At 38.6% G+C, this 13526-nt stretch overlaps 1 protein-coding gene across 2 annotated transcripts in view; it reads left to right on the forward strand.

The window, feature by feature from the left end:
• The window catches only part of LOC100356714 (uncharacterized), a 365960-nt gene that overhangs the window by 24094 nt on the left and 328340 nt on the right, over positions 1-13526 (forward strand). The window lies entirely within an intron of this gene.

A 13526-nucleotide genomic window follows, 5' to 3' on the forward strand; every position in this document is an offset into this window, starting at 1 on the left:
ATTCTTCATCAAGATTCATTTTTAATTAGGGTATGTCTTTCTATTTGATTTTCCAGTTAGTCATGCACTGGTCATTTCCACTCATTCTGCAGTTTGCTTAGAGAGAGTGACCGTTGTGATTATTGCATGTAAAATAGTATTTTTTGTGTTGTAAGTGCTCAGTGAGTATCTGTTGAGTAATGGAAAGAGCAGATCAGTAACTGTGGGCCTTGGACATAGAAACAGACCATCCCAGCAATGAATTTGATGATGAGGAACACCAGCTTAAATGATAAGTTCAGGCAGTGGGCACACTGAATAAATAAGAGTTTATTTCTGTTGGTAATGAAAGTATCTTTTCGTAACATAAATCTCCCTTCATGTGCAAATCACCCAACATTTTCTTCCCAGATATCTGACAAAGAAATGTAAACCCATGCTGATGCGTGTGTTGATATTTTAGCTGGTGTCAAGTTGAATATGAAATAAAATGAAGAGTGGAAATGTGACTACATAAGCAAATAGTCCATTGTGTGTGTGTGTGTGAACCTAGTGACACTAAGCCAGAAATGCGAATACCAGGGAAGTTGAAATAGGCTTTGAATTGCTAGCAGGGTTACTTCCAGAGTTGCTCCAGTGGCATGATTTATATCCCAATAGTTTCAATCAGATTCTAGGGATCAATTGATCCCAGTATCAGTAACAAAGAAATAGGTGTGTTTTCAAAAGCCATTGCTTGCTGCAGGCAACCTGATTTCCCCCATAGGATTTACCTCCTAAATGTGGTTGGGGATGTTTCTTCTATCTGGTGGTAAGGAAACTGGACGTTAACACAAGTACATCCTTTTCTTGATTGACCCTAAGACTGACCTGCAGTCACAGTCCAGGTCACTAATGTAATACTTTGTAGGCTCTCTCAGCCAAATCTCATTTAATGGTGAAATGGCAGAGCTTGGTGGTGGAAGGAGAAGTTGGGCTGCACTGAATGAGCCCAGAGAAATCTTTATTTTTCTGGGTAGAGCATATTTTAATGCACTTTGTGGATTAGCAGGTGACTATGATAACAAATCATTAAGGTATTTTGATGATTTTAGTTCAAGTCGTGCATTTTTCTCATCTCTACTTTGAGCATTCATTAAAAGGCTAGTAACGAATAAAGAAGCATGTAGGAAGATACTGCAGATAAGAGATGACAATAAATTGTTGGAGAATGAAAAATAGTTGAGTAAGTAAAACAGAAGTCAATATGTGCAAAATCAGATCTTAAGTAAAAAAAGGAATATCACAAAATTATCTTCCATGAAGAAGAGGTAGTTCATTTTGAAAATGGATCATAGAGATGTCAGGTATTATTGTATTTAGATTCCACTTGATGCATTTATATGAGTGATGTAATAGTGTAATTTTAAAAATCTAGTGTTGGGATGGACATTTTTTGGAGTAGTTAAGATGCCCCTTGGGATACCCACATCCCAATCTAGCTTCCTTCTGATGCACAACGCGGGAGGCAGTAGGTGATGGCTCAACTACTTGGGTCTTTGCCACCCACATGGAAGATCTGGATTGGGTTCTGGGTTTTGGCTTCAGGCTGGCTTAACCCCAACTGTTGTAGGCTTTTGGAAAATGAACCAGAGGATGTAAGATCTGTCTCTGTCTCTGTTTCTTTCTACCTTTCAAATAAAATGAAAATAAATAAATGTTTTAAAAATTCTAGTGTTTACTCTCTACCAGGAATTACATTTTTAGCAATGTTATGATGGAAAAGTTTGCGAACCCTTAAGTGTTCTAAGAAGAGAGTTTTTTCAAAGTTGTTTTATTTTTGGTATATAAAACCAAAAAATAATAAAAAAACTTATAATATGTTGCTATGTATTGTGTTATATTAAACATGGAAGATAGGCATATACCTATGGGCAAACACTCAGGAGATTCTTGATCAAAAAGTTTTGAACCAAACTTCTGGGAGAATTTGGTTCAGTATTATTTATACTAGTGCTTCATTTGAACAAAGAGAGGGCCGTTTAGTGCCCCTCATGTTTCTACATTAACTGATGCCTTCCCACTCAAAGAAGACTCATTCATGAACACAAGAACTTGTTAGTCTTCAAGTCTTCATTCTTAAATATAAATGTCAACCAAGAACCATCCAGTGTTTGAAAAACATAGCAACATGAAACTGAACTTGTCATGAGAAAATGAGGTCATGAAAAACCTGGAGAAATTAAAATGTAACAAATCAGAATACAACTCTTCTTGGAGAAAGGTAGGATTGTATTGTATTTGTCAAATGATAATAGGATGCCAAAGAAGGGGAACATCTGATAGTGAAAAAGAATTCATGGAAATGCAAAGCTTAATTATGAATTTTAAAAAATACAGTCAGTAAAGAAGATGAAAGATGAAGTTAGGAAATATCCTGGAGTGTTGGAAAAAATGTCAGAGATTCAGAAAATATGGAAAGTTAGTTAATGATTCAACCCCAGGAATGAAATATTTGATGAATTGAGTTTCCAGAGAAAAGGAGAAGAAAGAAAATTGATGGGGAAGGGGACGTACAAATTATAGATGAAAGGACTATTTAACCTGTCCTTTGAACAGCACAGGAGCCCTGACCTTGTAATGGCCATGAACATGGCAAACCACACGATCTTGTGGTAAAAGCAGCATTAGCACAATTGTAATGATAAAGCTGTTATTAGGTTGTATTTCTTTTTATAGAATCAACTTACAGACAAAGTGCCAAATGTGATTATGATCATTACAATAGAATATATTTTCAACTTTGAAAATTGAAAGTAAAGACGTAATTGACAGAGATTTGGAGAGAGATGATGGAAATAGGGGGTTAGGGAAGATGTGGATCCTAAAATACTGAACTTAAAAAAGTGCAGAGGGAGGGGATTCATAGATGTTTGATCTTATTCAATGAAACCCTAAAATAATTGAACATATAGTGGAATCCAGTACCTTATTGGACATGATGAAGATAGAAGAGGAAAAGGGGAATAGTATAAATTAGACAACATGTAAACATGTTAGTTTGCTAGGGTTGTCATAGCAAACTACTACAAACAGGGCTGATTAAACAACAGAACTTTCTTCTCTTACAGTTTTGGAGGCTGAAAGCCTAAAATCAAAGTGTTGGCAGAGCTGGTTCTCCCTGAGGTCTGTGAGGGTCTCTCTGCCCCATGCCTCTTCCTACCCTTGGAGTTCATTGGGAATCTTTGGTGCTCCTTGGCTTGTAGAACCATTGCTACAAACTTTTCCTTCATGCTTGCATAGAGTTCTGTGTGTATGTGTGTCTGTCTGTCTGTCTCTGCATCCATAGTTCTACTTTTTCTTAGGAAACATTCATATTGGAATGTATTCCACTTTAATGACCTCCTCTTAACAGAATAATCTGAAAAATAACCATATCCAAATAAGGTCATATTGACAGATTCCGAGGGCTAAGACCTCTGCTTTTTTTTTTTTTTTTTTTTTTTTTTTTTTTTTTTTTTTTTTTTTTTTTGACAGGCAGAGTGGACAGTGAGAGAGAGAGACAGAGAGAAAGGTCTTCCTTTGCCGTTGGTTCACCCTCCAATGGCCGCCGCTGCAGCCGGCGCACCGCGCTGATCCTGGCAGGAGCCAGGAGCCAGGTGCTTTTCCTGGTCTCCCATGGGGTGCAGGGCCCAAGCACCTGGGCCATCCTCCACTGCACTCCCTGGCCATAGCAGAGAGCTGGCCTGGAAGAGGGGCAACCGGGACAGAATCCGGCGCCCCAACCGGGACTAGAACCCGGTGTGCCGGCGCCGCAAGGTGGAGGATTAGCCTATTGAGCCACGGCGCCGGCTCGTCTGCTTTTTTTTTTTTTTTAAGATTTATTTATTTGAAAGGTAGGTTTAAAGAGAGAGAGAGCGAGAGAGAGTCAGAAATACAGTCAGAGAGAGGGAGAGAGCAAGAGAGAGATAATCTTCCATCTGCTGGTCCACTCCCCAAATGGTCACAATAGCCACGGCTGGGCCAGGTCAAAGCCAGGAGCCAGGAGCTTCATCCAGGTCTTCTAAGTGAGAGGCAGGGGCCCAAGCACTTCGGCCATTTTCTGTTGTTTTACCAGGTGCGTTAGCATGGAGCAGTATCAGAAGTAAAGCAGCTGGTACATGAACCTGTGTCCATATGGGATCCCGGCATTGCAGGCAGTGGCTTAACCTGTTTTGCCACAAAACAGCCCCCAAATATCTACATGTTTTAAGGGACCACCATTCAATTTTTAGAACATGGCAAGATTAAGAGAATAATATAAGAAATATAAAATATAAAAGAAACCTATTAAATCATACTTTATTATTCTTTATTATTTTAATTTAATAAATATATGTAAGTAAAATAAATCATAAAATATTTATCATTGTATTGATTTTAATTGTAATTTTAGAGTCAACCTTTATATCAAACACAAATTGAAATCAATTAAAACTATCTGCCTCTATGAATGTGAATTGGGTTAGATAAAAATGAGCTGGCAGATTTGTGTGAGAGTACTTTGAAAATTCATGGAAAATGGAATTCAAAGATAATAAGCTTATTTTTTGCAAAAACATTTAAAATTCATGCATAGTTTCCTCATAACACATATTTTCTGTGAATTTTTTGAAGACGAGGGTGTGTTATTTGAAGATCATCTCTCCTGGTCTGGGGCTTTTGTCTTCTAGCTGGTGCCAGGCAGGGTTTAAAGGTGTCCCCCAGCCTCAGACTTCTCAAGGCTCCCATTCTCCAGGTAGTCAATCAAACACTAATCTACGTAGTACCATGGAGGGATTTTTCAGTCATCAAAGTTGCAAGTCTGTTGACCTTAAAACACAGAGATTATCCAGGCAGGGCAAATCTTGTCACATGAGTCTTTTCAAAACAAAGTTTTCTCTGGTTGGCAATAGAAGGAGAAGTCAGAGATTTCAACTAGGAGAAGGATTTGACACACTTAGGCACTGTTGCTGGCTTGAAAATGATGAGAAGTGTGGCTGCTTGTGGAAATGGAAAGTGCCTGCCGATAGACAGCAAGGAAGTGAGGACTTAGTCCCACAGGTGCAAGGGACTGGATTTTGTCAAGAACATGAAGCAGTGGGAAAAGGATCCCAAGCTTCAGAGGGCAATGTAGCCAGCTGACGTGTTGATTACAGTCTGAGCGGAGAGTGAAGCGTGCCGTGCTGCAGAACTGTGAGCTAATAGGTGGGTGACCGGTGTTTAAACTGCTACGTTTGTGATGATGTGTCATGCAGCAATAAAAACCAACATACGTGCCTTAGAGCAAACATTTTAATTTTTAAGGCCAATTTTAATTTTTTTTTCCTTTAGAGATTGTTCTTTGCTGTTAGAAGTCTAACTATGGTGGGGGTGGGACAGCCAATGTCACCCACATTTTCTCTTGGAATTTGTATAGTTTTTGCTGTTTCATTTAGGTCTGTGACATATCTTGAGCTAATTTTTACTTCTGATGTTAGATAAGGATCTTTTTTTAAAAGATTTCTTATATTCAGAATTATATTTGCCTTTAATTATCATTATGCTTTCCTTCCTTTAATTCTGTCATTACATTTCTCATTAATTCTTTAAACATGATTTCTTTCAATTCCTGGAGCATAGTTATAACAAATGCTTTGAAGTCTTTGTCTGTTAAATACAACCTCTTCACCCACTCAGAGTTAATTTCTATTGACAGCTTAGTTCCTGAATATAGGTCACACTTTCCTATTTTTTGCTGTCTTGTAAATTTTTGTCGAAAATAAGACATCTTAGATTATATATTGTAGCAAATATGATGCTGAACCTTTTCCTAGAGATTTGTTATTATTGCTGTTTTTTTGGATATATATGTGTGGGGGGTGTGCTGTTGTGGTTGTGTTATTTTATTTCATTTGTCCCTGAACTTAGTCTATTCAACCTGTCTTCTGTAATGTGTGGCTGTTTATTTATCTGTTCATTTAAAAATTATTTTCAACTTTTATTTATTCATTTTATTTATTAGAGGTAGAGAGGGAGAAAGAGAGGGAGAGAGAGAGAAAAATCTGTTATTCACTGATTCACTCCCAAAATATTTGAAGCAAGGGCTGGACCAGTCAAAGCCAGGAGCCAGGAGCTTCAGCCAGGTCTCCATTGTGGGTGCAAGAGCCCAAGCATCTGGGCCATTCTCAGCTGCTTTCCCAGACCATTAGATTGGAAGTGGAGAAGCTGATATGAACCAGTGCTCATATGGGGTGCAAGTGTCCCAGGCAGTGGCTTAACCCACAATGCTGGCCCACAACATTGTTTAAGTTTTTACTTTGGCTCTATAGTGTCTCCTCTGTGACTTCATAGCTCAGTGATCAACCAATGATTGTTGTCAAGCACTTTGACAACATCTTCTGACTTCATCCTCTGCTAATGGATGTATGATGTGCGAGTTTGGGAACATGTTTAAAATCTAGACAGTTCTCAGATATTCACAGAATTTACTTTCTTCCAAATTCCTCCAAATTCACACAGGGCTTGAACCCTCTTGAGTCTGTCCTGTAGGTGTGCGTAGCCTCCCAGTTAAAGAAGGATCCACGGAGCATCCAGACATCCCCTTTCTGGCTTTCTCACCTCCATTTTCTCCCTGACAAATGGTCTAGTGTTCAGTTACATGAGACTGAACTCAGCGTTTTTAAGCCCTGGGCTTTCACCATGTATTTGCCACTGATTTTGGTACTTCTACTCACAATACAACTTGGTTTGGCTTTTTAATCTCAGCCTTAAATTGAGTCATCCCCTCTAGCAGTGAAATTGCTGGTTTTTTTTTTTTTTTTTTGCCAATCCCCTCCCTGGCAGCACTGCAACACCAGCCCAGCTGGAAGGGAGTGACTGGGGGACTGTAGACATTGAGTAACCTCTGCCAAAAATATCACTGGCTCTAACAGTCCTTATCCTTAATTTTAGCAGTTTTCCATAAATGAATGTTTTTCTCCATTTGTTTTTATTTTTTGCCTCTGGTCATTTTCCAGAGCTGAAATTATTGCCTTGGATCCTTTTTTCCTTCCAATTTCAGAATTGTTTTTTGAGGATAGGATTTGACCATCTCTTTATTTCATCAAATCCACACCCCCACATCATTGCTGAAGGATATTTTTGTTGGGTAGCATTTTGCATTTACAGTTGTTTTTCTTTCTTTACTTTAAAGATGCTTCTCCACTATCTTCTAACTTGCATAGCTTCTGATGGAAAGTCTGCTGAAATTCTTATGTTTTGTTCCTCTCTAAGTGGTATGCCTGTTTTCTTTGTCTACCATTAAGACTGTCTTTGCTATTGGTTTTCAGTTTGCATGTGATGTGCCTTGTATGTTTTATCCTAATTAGTGTTCTCTGAGGTTTTCTATTTTTTTTTTTGACTCATACTTTGGTGTCTGTCATTAGTTTGAGGGAATTCTTAGCCACTATCACCTCAATAATTTTTCTACCTTATGCTTTCTCCTTTCTGCCTCTGTATTCAAAATTACAGCTGTATTAGGTTATTTGATTTATTATGCTGCTCTTGGATCTTTTGCCCTAAGGTTTTTCACTCTTTTTACCTTAATGTTTTATTGAGTAATTTCTGTTGCTGATAGTTTGACTTCAAGTGTCTTCAAGGTCTGTTGTGTTGAGAATAATTAGGTGGTTGATTGCATCCTGCATACTGTATTGTTCATCTCTAGTATTTGTATTTGATTTCTCTTATAGTTTCCATCTCTGCTGAAACTTCTCCTCCATTCATTTACATCACTCATCCTTTATATTAGGGCCTTTAATCATATTCCTTTAAACTCTGATAATTCCCACATTTGAGTCTTACTTGACTCTGCTTCTTTCTCGATTGCTTTGTCCATTTGAGAAGGTGCCCACTCCCATCCTTATCTTGCTTCTTTGTCACTTGACTTTGTTGTAAAGCTGGTCATCTTGGGTAGGATAGTAGACACTGAACTAATTATTATTTAGGCCTAGAAATGGAATGTGTTTTATTTTCCCAGCTTTTTAATACAGAGGGTTCAATCATCTAGTCAGGACTTGAGCTGCATTTGAGGTTTGCTGTTATTAAAGCTATCGTCCAGGCATCACACACTTGAAAGTTCCTCTGATCTATCTCAACTTGTGCTTAGAGGGATGACTATTTGATAAAGACATTTCATGAAGGTCTCTTCCAGTCTCCAGTGTTCAGGCTTAAAATAGTAGCTGTATCATTGGGTCTCAAGGAGGGGGATATCTTAATGATCCTACTCCTTTTTTCCTATGTAGGAAACTTTTAATAATTTGGGTCAGAATGTTTGCTTTGTTCTACTTCAAGGTCAGAGTACCTGTCCGTGTTTTCTTCTTCCAGCTGCAATGAATCTTAACATATGGCTGGAAACATTGGAGCTTACTGCTCTTCCACTAGAAAATTAACTTTTTTTTTTTGACAGGCAGAATGGACAGTGAGAGAGACAGAGAGAAAGGTCTTCCTTTTGCCGTTGGTTCACCCTCCAATGGCCACCACGGCCAGCGTGCTGCAGCCGGCACACCGCGCTGATCCGAAGGCAGGAGCCAGGTACTTATCCTGGTCTCACATGGGGTGCAGGGCCCAAGTACTTGGGCCATCCTCCACTGCACTCCCGGGCCACAGCAGAGAGCTGGCCTGGAAGAGGGGCAACCGGGACAGAATCCGGCGCCCTGACCGGGACTAGAACCTGGTGTGCTGGCGCCGCTAGGCGGAGGATTAGCCTAGTGAGCCGCGGCGCCGGCTAGAAAATTAACTTTCATATCTCTTTAAAGGAGATAGAGATGGAATATTGGGGGAAGAGAGGCTTTGCTGGAAGGGTGTCAGTTCCATTTCACAAAAATTTGCATCAGTGAGAAAACTTTATCTAGATAGGGGTTTCTCAACAGTAGCTCTATCGACATATATGGCTGGATGACTCTTTGATGTAGAGGGTTAGTATATATACTGTAGGATGTTTAACAATTCCTGATCTATGATTACTGGACACCAGTAGTGTCTCCCTATTATGGCTATCGAAAATGTTTCTCCAGATATTACCAAATGTCCCTTGGGTGACAAAATTACTCCCTGCTGAGCATCAGCATCCTGAACTCTCACCCTACCTCAGTCTTTCTCTTGGGTACACAGCAGGTGCATGGAGGAGAGTTTGTTAATACATTTGAATTTACCCTGTATTTGAAAATCTCACAATGCTCTCACACTAGACCACATTCAGACTTTAAAAATTTGTTAATTTTGAGGTGAACATTTCTTAATGGCTTATAAAGGATCTCATGTCTGCTCTAGTCTGCAAATGCTGACAACTTGTCACTCCTTGGAGGCACATAAATTTATCTATATTTTATGTTAATTAGTTTTTCTGTGTCCTCAGGTCTCTGATGAGAGTTTAGTATGAATTTGCAGATTATTTAGGATTGTCTTTGTTTATATTTGAAAACAATACCATTTTCAGATTTGTGTAGCTGAAGTGAAATTTAGGTGTCTGACATACATAATTTGAAAATAGTCTTAATTATCCCCCAGAGCAATTGGAGACTTTTAGAAATGAAGCAACTTCCCAGGTGTAGGAGATTCGAGCCATTACCTTTCTAATCATATACACAAGTTCATTCCACACTGCCATCTTGACTCTATGTAGAGTGAATGTGTGTTACGTGTAACAAGGTAGGTGTTATGTTTCTCTTTTAATTTATTCCCCAATGTAGATTTAGATTATGGTGCAGACAACTACTTGGCAAGATGAGAAAGAAGTGTAGTAGAGAAATGTGACATCATGGTTGCCAGGCCTACTCTCATCTCTCTAAGTTTCAGACTGAGATGCCAGTAGGGACCAGGCAGGAAGAAGTATAAATGAGTGAAGTGTGCTGTGTCTGTTTGTTCTTATTTTTCCTTGACATATATGTTCTACTTTTGGTAATGGCAGAAATATAGAGAAATCTTTCTTTATAAGAAAACAAGCAGTGCAAGCAGAATGACGGTATGTGGGGGCTCTCTACTTAAGGACTGGGAAAATTTATTTGCCTTGCATGCGCACACACACAGGGTCTATCTTGACAATATTGCAGGTTCAGTTTTAGACCACAGCAATAAAGTAAACACTTCAATAAAGTGAGTCCCCCTAATTTTTTGGTTACCTATGGCATTTGGCACAGTGGATTAAGATGCTATTTTGGATGTTCACAATCCATATTGGACTGTGTGAGTTCAAGTCCTGGCTCCATTTCTGACTCCAGTTTCCAGCCAAGAACACCTTAGGAGGCAGTAGGCTCAAATACTTGGGTCTCTGACACTCACATAGGAGATCCAGATTGAGTTCTTGGCTCATGACTTCAGCCTGGCTCAGACCTGGCTGTTGTGACCATTTGGAGAGTGAATCAGTGGATGGTGGATCTTTGTGTGCCTATGTTTCTCTCTTTCTGTGTCTCTGCCTTTCAAATAAAAATAAACAAATGAATAAATATTTTAAAATATTAACTCAAGATTTCTTGAATCTCTATGGAGGTCAAATAAAAGAATTTGCAGACAGACTCTGGTCTGTGACCCCTGTGTAACTCCATCTTTGCCCTTGTTGGTCCACTTGAGAAGGGAAGTGCAATGGAATGACAGCTGTAGTCATGTTAATTTCCTTTTCTGGGAGCAATGAACCAGTGGCAGACATTTGCCATTCCCATGGCTTAATTTTCAATACAAGGCTAACAATTTTAAAATCAGCCTGAAGACAAACAAAAGAAGTGACTATACAAATCAGCAGGTGATTGTTAAGCTGGGTTCAACAGAATGTGACGCACAGGTTGTTTGCAAGCAACTCATATTATAATTATCAATCTATTTACAAGTTCAAGATCAACTTTTTCAAAGTGATTCCTGTTGTACGTCACTTGCATTTGAATTTTAAAAAGTCATTGCTGGGTATCCTGGACAGAGAACAGGAATGTTTCTAAATATCCTGCAATGCATAGACTAGCCCTTACAACAACTGTAAAACTATGGTCTCAATTTGTAGTCATAGTGAGAGTTTTGTAATGGTTTATTAAGCCTAGTATTCCTGGTAATGCTCAGTCTACGGTATTTTGTAAATTTTACAGTGTTTATACCTTATTTTCCAATTTTTTTCCCAAAAAGGAAGCTACTTTGGACTCCCTTGATACTGCAGGGCTTACAGTATAGTAACTGCATCAATTTTCTGGTGGGCTCCATATTTTTCCAGTTACTAAACCAACAGTTTTCTTAAGGGGTAGGGTGACTACTCATTAATCATGAGTTCACTGAAATGATTTACTGATGAATTCTATTCACCACACTGTAGGCTTGTCCTTCTCATTTTCATCAACATCATTGTTCACAGGTTTTTTTTTTTTGTTTTTTGTTTTTTGTTTTTTTTTTTTTTTGTTTTGTTTTGTTTTTGTTGTTGTTGTTTTTTTTTTTTTTTTGCATTTTCCTTTCTCTGCTTGCCTCCTAATCTTTATTCCTCAAAGTTCACTCTGTTGTCTGTGTACCCACATCCTAGGGTGCCTAAGAGCTTTGTACTGAGTGCTGGTCAAGAGACAAAGGACAGGCCGGTCTGCGGCTCAATGGGCTAATCCTCTGCCTGTGGCGCGGGCACACCGGGTTCTAGTCCTGGTTGGGGCACCGGATTCTGTCCTGGTTGCTCTTCTTCCAGTCCAGCTCTCTGCTGCGGCCCAGGAGGGCAGTGGAGGATGGCCCAAGTCCTTGGGCCCTGCACCTGCATGGGAGATGAGGATTCCTCCTGGTCTTCCCACCTGACACCTGGCGTTGGATCGGCGCAGTGCACAGGCCGTGACGACAATTTGGGAAGTGAGCCAACAGAAAGGACGACCTTTCTCTCCCTCTCTCTCTCTCTCTCTCTCACTGTATAACTCTACCTGTCAAAAAAAAAAAAAAAAAAAAAAGAGACAAAGGACAGACAGCTTGATGCCTTCTTTGGTGCTAGCTCATTTTAAATGATGCATTTAAAGGAAAGCACTTTCTGAATTGAGTTGATATTTTGTATTTCTAAAAGGGGATTTTTACTTTATTGTTCAGTTATAGTTAGTCTTCTGATTCTGATGTTACACTCTTAACATTTGTGTAAGAACATGTTTAAAACACATTTTGGGAGTAAGCACTTTTGCACACTAGTTAAGACCCTGCTTGGGAAGCCTGTATCCCATTCTAGGGTGTCTGGGTTCTAGTCCCAGCTCCTCTCTCAATTCCAGTTTCTTGTTCACATGCAATCTGGGAAGCAGCAGGTGATAGCTCAAGTACTTGGTTCTCTGCTGACCACATGAAGGAACTTGATTGAGTTCCGGTCTACGGCCATACCACCCTGAACACTCCCAATCTCGTCTCGATTGAGTTCTAAGCTCCTGGTTGCACCCTGGCTCAATCCTGGCTATTGTGAGTATTTAGGGGATGAATCAGCAAATGGGAAGATCTCTCTTTTTCTCTCCCTGTCTCTCAAGTAAAAATAAATAAATTAATTAAAAAAAAAAACCCACAGCCTGTTATGATGGGAGAGAAGTAATTTGCCTTATTTGAGAATTTCCTGTGCATTCAACTGATATTCACAGAGGCTACCTGTGGTTCTTGGCTTGTATACTTTGGATTCTATGTCTGAAAAAAAATTTTTAGGATGACAATTACATTGCAAACATTTTACAAGATAAGTATTAACTATTGGATTAAGACCAAATTCAAGACCAAATAAAACAGATTTCTGATCCGTATATGCTCTTTTGAATCCAGAGTCTCTATTTTTTGGAAAACTCAACCAAGTCCAATTTAAATCTCTGCAAATTGGCTGAAATGTTCTCATTTTGATGTTGCTTTTTCCAGTAAAGTAATTTTTCATGCATTTCCCATGTTTTTCGAATTAATCATTCAATATAGTCTTTGAGCCTTTGATGTTATTCTTGCATAAAATATTTTTTGAATTAGTATTAGAAGGAACATTGCTGGATAGTTATTTAAGCTATAGCTCACTTCCACTTCATGAAGTATAATTTTTAAAATCATAATTGGTAGCATTGAATAAAAGAGTGTGGAATGTATCATTCATATATAATGGGCTTTGTGTTACTGCCAAACATTGATACTATTTCAAAAAGGCAAATTATAAGCTTAAAAGACTCTTTTCTTAGATGTTCATAATAATCTAAAAAAATGCTGGGCTCATTTTTCAGATTTCTCATTTACTATAAGTATCTGTCCCCAAATTACATTCTAGTAGTAGTATTTCTATATATTTAAAGAATATCAAGTGGACTATCTTACAAATTGGACCTGATAATTTATTGTATGACTTTAAGGAGTTTGAAAAGTGTTAACACACTTCCTTTCATTAAAATGTCTATATTCCATACCTTTGCTGGGTAATGTCTCAGGGTTTAAATTGCTTGGCCCCTAAGCACACAAATTTGTCATTGACTTTATCAGATATTATCTATTTATGACAGTTGCAAAAGTGGATTGTAATTAAAAAAAATAAGCATGGTTCAGCTACTAAGGCATTCAACTAAGTTGTCATCATAATTTCAATGCAGTAGGAA

The sequence above is a fragment of the Oryctolagus cuniculus genome, chromosome 5 (genome assembly GCF_964237555.1).
Source record: "Oryctolagus cuniculus chromosome 5, mOryCun1.1, whole genome shotgun sequence".
In the NCBI taxonomy this organism is placed as follows: Eukaryota; Metazoa; Chordata; class Mammalia; order Lagomorpha; family Leporidae; genus Oryctolagus; species Oryctolagus cuniculus.